A 7,934-nucleotide genomic window follows, 5' to 3' on the forward strand; every position below is an offset into this window, starting at 1 on the left:
TCCAGGAGCCTGGGCTCTATGATGAGGAGTGTGGCATCAGGATTGGAGGAAGATTCATCGACAACCTGCTTTATGCAGATGACACAACCCTGTTTGCTGAAACTGAGGAGGACCTGGAGCGCTTGCTGCTGAAGGCCAAGGGCTACAGCCTTCAATATGGATTGGAGGTTAACAGCAATAAAAGAAACATTCTCACCACTGGGCCAACTGGTAACATTATGATAGAAGGTGAAGAGATAAAAATTGTTAACAGCTTTAGTTTGCTTGGCTCCACAATCAAAACTCTTGGTTCGAGAAGCTAGAAAATCAAAAGATGAATTGCATTGGACAAATCTGCTGTCAGGGACCTAATACATAGTACTGAAGAGCACTGACATCTGTCTGGAGACTAAGATGTGCCTAATCCAGGCCATAGTCTTTGCAATTACTTGTTATGCATCAGAAAGCTGAACAATGACTGGGGATGGGAGAAAGAGAATTGATGCCTTTGAGCTGTGGTGCTGGAGAAGAGTATTAAATATACTATAGACTGACAAGAGAACAAACAGGTTCATCTTGAATAGGGTGAAGCCAGATTTCTCCTTGGAAGCAAGGATTCTGAGGCTTTGTCACACATACTTTGGCATGTTGCAAGGAGAGACCAGGCCTTGGAGAGGGACATAGTGTTCAGAAGGGTGAAGGGACAGCACAAAAGAGGAAAACCCTCAATGATATGGATTGATTCAGTGAGTGGGGTAGTGAAGGTAGCTGTGTCAGAGACAATAAGGTTGGCACAGGATAGAACAGGTTTCAGGGCTATTGTCACTATGAGTCACAAGCGACTTGATGGCACATAAGAACAATAACATGAGGATAGCATAGGATTTCTTTCTATTTATTGGGCGGCTATGAGTTAGAACTGACTTGAGGACACCTAACAACAACAGAATTAGATTGGGGCAAGGCAGCAGGGAAAAGTAACAGTCAAGTAACAGTGTAGTGTTAGATAAGTGGATTGTTGACTTGAATCCATTCTCTTTCTCATTCTGTCAGCGGTTCCTGCACCCAATGCCAAATGTTTAAAAATTGACTGTTTGGAGGCAAACACTCCTAATTTGTAGCATTTGGTAATTTCTGTGCTGTAAATTATTCCTATAGAGTTCGATTTCAAGTTGTAATGCGACCTTACTAAGGCCGTGAAGTAGGATGATGTGAGGGTACCACTATTGTCATTTAGTAGATATCAACCCATCATGATTCTACAGAACAGAACACTTAGGACGACTGTGCTACTTGATCTTATTCCAGAATATTTTTGCTGTAGATACAATCCATATAAGTAATCTCAATAGCATTGTAAAATTGTGGAATATAATTAGTGAGTAGTGCATTTTTAATATTTATTACTTTTGTTTTTAATATTTTTTATTTAATTGTAAGTTTATCTAATTTGATTATTAATAATGACTGTTTTTAATAACCAGTTCAAAACATCCCTGAATATTTAACAGTTGGATTTGGTTTCCCCCCTTCAGACTTAACTGTTTATCTTTTAAAACTACAGTTATCCAGGCTCTACTCTAAAACCTACTGAATTTCATTCTCCAAGATGGGACATTTTCATCAAGCCCCTCAGATATTATCATATGGAGAAAAGTTCATTTGTTCACTGGGAATATTGAATAAAACAGATAAAGTATATGCTTTCCAGGAGTTGATGTTCAAGTGAAAGAGAAATGCATAAGGAAAGAATAAATGCACATTATACTTTTAGATAACAAAACCTCTTTATAGAAAATAAAATTGGACGAGGATGGATTCCAACTCATCTTGACTCTATTGAAACAAAATAAAACTCCAGTACAGTGTTTCCTTAAGGAACTCATGTGAAGTAGTATGTTGTTGTGTACTGTAGAGTCAGAACCAACCCATAGCTGACCCTGGTGGGTTTTCAGAGGCAATTAATTGCCCTAGAGGAGACTGCCCATCCTTCTTGCTCGGAGCAGCTGGTGGATTCAAACTGCATGCTTTCACAAGCTTCTTGCTACAAGGACACCAGTGCTAGTAAAAGACTCCAGTTGGTCAAATTCATGTGCAGCTCCCCAAGAGAAAGGTAGACAGTTTGCTCCCATTAAGATTTACAGCCTCAGAAACCAAATAGGGTTCCCTGTGAGTCAAAAGTAACTCTGACAGTGGATTATGCTTCCAAGGCTGTAAATATTTACAAAAGCAGATTGTCACATCTTTCACCCATAAAGCAGCTTGATGAGTGTAAACCACTGATCTTTCAGTTAGCAATTGAACACTTAAACACTGTGTTACTAGTCTTTTTTACATAGATTAAACTGAATGAAAGCCTCAAACTGAGACAAAGTGAGAGGATTGGAGGAACTGTCAGAATGGCAGTGTTGGTGGAGGGAAGCAAGAATTGAGTAGAAGGTATAAAACACAGAGGAAGTAGAGTCAAAACAACGATGGTTTTGTGGGTTATTAGAAGTGCCTGAGAGACTTGGCTTCTCCTAAATCTCCCATCCTATCACCTGTATCAACCTTGTTAAAGATCCAGGCTGTATTTAAGTATTCACGTAATTGTCCATGCTCTTACCAGATGACATGTTCCCTTAAAGCAGAGAGATCTTACTCCCAAACCTTGGTGCAAAATCTAATAAATCATAAAGCCCATTGATGTAGTGACAATTCCCTCTAACAATGATCCTATTTTAGGACAGAGTATTATTGCCACATAGGATTTCTAAGGCTGTAATCTTTAAAGGAGCAGATTGCTACATCTTCCCATATGAATCTTGTGGTGTACTCAAACCACCACCTTTTCAGTTAGCAGCCAAACACTTAGCCATTGCATCCCAGGGCTCCTTCATTAATCATTTAACCATTGTATCACAGGGCTCCTTAATTAAGAATTGGAACTTTATAACTGTTTTTGTTGTTGCAAAAATTACAACAATCCAGGGTCTATCTGACACAGCTCTAAAGAGAACAAATCCTATACTTGGACCATGTGGCAAGAATTTAGTTTTTAGTTTCAGATGGATTTGAGTTTAAGTCTCACTCACTTACGAATGTAGGGAGCTCTGGTCATCTAGAGGTAAATAGCTGCACTGACAACCCCAAAGCATGAAATTCATATCCACCAACTGCTCCACAGGAGAAAAATGGGCAATGTCCTATCTCTGCCCATACAATTTACTACCTATGAAACCACACAGGAGGGTCAGCTATGAGTTGGTTCCAATTAAACTGTAAATAACATTCCTGAGTAATTAAGTACATTTCCTGCCTTTCATTTCCTTTTCTCTGGAGTACTGGTCTGCATTTTGGAGGGAGATTATGAGACCCAGGTGCAGTTATGGTTTTGCCCTATATTTTGCAAAAAAAAAAAACCAACAAAGAAAAAACAAAACAAAACCCAAACACAAAAAAACACACACAAAATCCCTATCCCAACCACACTGTCCAGAATATTTCTTTCTCCATTTTCAGTATTCTTATCTTGTTTTGTTTCACTTTGTAACACTTACCATTGTCCAAAATAATATTTTGTAATATTTATGTACTTGTTTACTATGTTTCTTTCCCTTTCTCCCTACTCCACTAGGATACATGATCCATAAAGTAAGCACTCATTCTGTTGCAGTCACTGCTGCATCTTCAGTTCTTAAAAAAGTTGCTAGTTCCAAGTAGGCCCTCAGTAGACATGTAACAGACAGATAAGTGGACAGATGGGTGATGTATGGATAGACTGATGAATGAATGGATGAAGAGAGAGTTTTTCACCTTAAGTTTTCTACAATGAATGACTGCATATATTTCTGAATCTGGAGTTGCAAAATTTTTTTTACTGAATCCTTGACATCTTCACCTTGAAATGATAATTCTAATAATCAGATATTTCTATTGCATTGTAGAGGAACAATGAAGGCAAAAGCCGGACACTATAGCTGTGTGATCATGAGAATGATGCAGAATTAGACAATATTTCTTTCTATCGTGTTGACTCCATGGCAGCTATCTATCATATTGTCTATTGTATTTCATTTGCAGCACCTCATACATTTCCTTTTTAAGTCTATTGCTATAGACTTGTATGATGAAAGTGTTCTAATGGTAATTTTCCAGATGAGGAAACTGAGGTTACATATCTACCCCAAATCACATAAAACTATGGGACAGAAATGAAGACCAGTAAAAGGCTTCAAGCTCCCCCTCCCACATCACAGCACCATTATGACCAGTGCAAGGGAGTCAGCGCAATACTCTTTATTCTACTTGATATTAGGAGCTATCATAGAATCACTAAGTAGTAAAGAATCTCCATAGTCTTTAACCTAAGATCTTTAACTAATGCCTAGAAGGAGTGATATGTTAGTAGTTGGTTTTGGATTGACTCCAACTCATAGCAATACTATATAAAACCGAACAAACCCTTGCCCAGTCCTGCTCCATTCTCTGCACAATCTCTGCTGTGTTTTAAGTTCATTGTTTCAGTCACCACGTAAATACATCTTGTAAAGGGTCTTCCTTTTTTTTCACTGACCTATAATTTTCCAAACATGCTGTCCTTGTCCATGGACAGGACCCAAAGTTTGTGAGGGGAAAAAAATTGCCTCCAACATTTTTGCTTCTTCTAAGGAGCATTGTAGCATTACTTCTTTCAGTATATATTTGTTTTTCTTACGATAATGAAAACTTGTTCAGTATTTTTTTTCTCCAATGTTGTTATTGTTAGGTACCATCAAGTTGACTATGAATCATAGCAACCCTATGATCAACAAATTGAACCTCGCCCTATTCTGTAACATTCTTATGACCTCTAATTGTCTTTTACAATTTCACAATTCAAAGGCATCAATTCTTTCACCTTGTTAATTCATTGTATAATAACTTCAACATGCATTTGAAGTAATTGAAAATACCTTGTCTCTTGGGTGAGGTGTACCTCAGTCTTTAAAGTGATACTCTTACTCTTTGGTACTTTATTGAGGTCCTTAGTAGAAAATTTGCCATTGGCAATATATTGGAAAGGCAATTGATGTTTTCACTGCTGCTTCCATGGATATTGATTATGAATCCAAGTAAAATGAAATCCCTTTCTCCATCTACTGTGCCATTGTTTATTGATGCTTTTGTGGGAATTTTTAAAATTCTTTTTGTTGCTATGTAATCCATACTGACAGATATGGACTTTGATCTTCATCAGTATATGTCACAAATTTTCTTCAGTTTTTGCAATCAAGGTTGTATCATATGCATAATGCACGTTGTAGATGAGTCTTCCTCCAATCCTGGTTCATGTAGCTCTGCTTCATATAGCCAAGATTCTTACCTTACTTTCTCAGCAGACAGATGGAATAGGAATGGTAAAAAAATGCAACCCTGACACATCTTTCTTGATTTGAAAACATACAATATCTCTTTGTTCTGTTTCTTTTAAAAAAAAAATTAGTGTTAATTTCAATGAAAATTTACAGACACTTTGGATTTCCAGTCATTCATTATTGCACTTTTTTTCCCTCCCAACCCTCCCCACTAGTATACTACACTCTTGTACAAGTAAAAGAAAAATTCTTTCATTGTTTTACAATCCCTCCCCCCAGGTGTACTCCACTATGCTGCCGTCACTCTGGATTCCTGTCATGACAAAAATACCTAATCACATATCCCTTTTAAACAGTTTTCTCCCTCATCTGTCTCAATGCACTGTACATTCTTTATCCCATCTTTCTCAGTCTACCCCCAACACCGAGGTCAGTCCTGATTTACAACAGTGGCACCATACAGTATTTGTCCTTTTGTGTCTGAGATATTTCACTCTGTATAATGTGCTCCAGGGTCACCCATTTTGAATAATATTTCATGAGTTCCTTGGTTTTCAATGCAGCATAGTGTTCCATTGTGTAAATATACCACATCTTCTCTATCCATTCGTTTCTTGATGGGCACCTGGGTTGTTTCCAACTCCTTGTTATTATGAACAAAGCTGCAGTAACATGGGTGTGCCTATATCTGCTTGGATGTCAGTTATGGTCTCTTTGGGGTATATTCACAGTAGTTGGAATTGCTGGGTCAAATGGTATCTCTATTTGCAAGTTTTTGAGAAAGCTCCATACTGCCTTCCATAGTGGCTGCACCATTTTACACTCCCACCAACAGTGAATAAGGGTTACAGTTTCTCCACAGCCTCGCCAGCATTTGTTGCTTGCTGTTCTGTTGAATTTTGTTATTCTGACTGGGGTGAGATGATATCTCATAGTTGTTTTGATTTGCATCTATCTTAGAGCTAGGGATTTTGAACATTTCTTCATGTGCTTGTTAGCCATCTGAATGTCTTCTTTGGCAAAGTGTCTGTTCATATCCTGGGGCCATTTTTCAATTGGATTATTTACCTTTATCTAGTTTTGGTGCTCAAGACTTTATAAATTCTAGATACAAGTCCCTTACCTGATATGTCATTACCAAATACTTTTTCCCAGTCTGTGGTGTCCCCCCTTACCCTGTTGCAGAAGTTTTTGGATGTGCATAGGGATTTGATTCTTAGAAGGTCCCATTCATCTATTTTATCTTCTCCTGATTGTAGGTTTTTCAGGATACTTGGAAGACTGCTTATGTTGCGGATTAGGACTTCAAGCATTCTTCTAAACTTTTCTTTAATGAATATTATAGTCCTAGGTTTTAGTCCTAAGTCCATGATCTACCTTGAGTTGTTTTTTGTATATGTAGTGAGGTGTGGATCTTGCTTGAGTCTTTTGCAGATACTTTTCCAATTTTGCCAACACCATTTGTTAAAAAGGCTGTCATTTCCCCAATTAACTGATTTCATCTCTTTGGCAAAAAACAGTTGATAGATGGGCTGATCTCCAGGTTCTCAAGTCTATTCCATTGATCTACTCTGTCATTGTACCAGTACCATGCTGTCTTAACTACCATGAAAGTGTAGTAGGATTTAAAATTAGGGAGTGAGATACCTCCCACCTTTCTTCTATTGTTAAGGAGTGCTTTACTTAGTTAGGACTTCTTTCCATTCTTAATGAAACTGGAGATTGTCTTTTCCATCTCCAAGAATGAGATTGGTATTTGTATTGGGATTGCATTAAAGGTGTAAATTACCTTTGGTAGTGTTGCCATTTTCACGATATTGAATCTTCCCATGCTTGAGCAAGGGATATCCTTCCACTTCTCCAGGTCTCTTTTTGTTTCTTGTAGTAATGTTTTGTAATTTTCTTTGAATAGATCCTTTGTGCTTCTGGTTAGATTTACTACCAAGTATTTAATCTTGTGTTTCACTATTGTGAATTGTTTTGTTTTTCTTAGTTCTGACTCTGTATTCCATTTGTCACTGTAGAGAAATCCAACTGATTCTTGTATGTTCATCTTGTATCCTGCTACTTTACTGAATTGGTCCACTGTGTCCAATAGTTTCCTTGCTGAGTCATATCATCTGCATAGAGAGATAATTTTACCTCCTTTTTGCCAATTTGGATACATTTTATTCCCTTCTCTTGTCTTACTGCTATCACTAAGACTTCCAATACGATATTGAATAAGAGAGGTGATAGTGAGCATCCTTGCCTACTTCCTGGTCTTAAAGGGAATGCCTTTAATCTCTGTCCATTGAGAATAATGTTGGCTCTTGGGTTTGCATAAATACTTTTTACTATGTTGAAGAAATACCCCTCTAATCCTATTTTTTTTGAGTGTTTTAATCAGGAAAGGGTGTTGAATTTTGTCAATGACCTTTTCTGCATCAATTGATGGGATCATGTGTTTTTTCTTCTTTCCTTTGTTAATGTGATGAATTACACTAATTGTTTTCCTTATGTTGAACCATCCTTGCATAACTGCTATGAATCCCACTTGGTCATGATGAATTATTTCTTTGATGTATCGTTGGATTCTATTGACAAGTATTTTATTCAGGATTTTTGCATCCATGTTTC

This window comes from Elephantulus edwardii, unplaced genomic scaffold, assembly GCF_000299155.1.
Source record: "Elephantulus edwardii isolate Elephantulus edwardi_28Jun2011 unplaced genomic scaffold, EleEdw1.0 scaffold00005, whole genome shotgun sequence".
Lineage (NCBI taxonomy): Eukaryota > Metazoa > Chordata > Mammalia > Macroscelidea > Macroscelididae > Elephantulus > Elephantulus edwardii.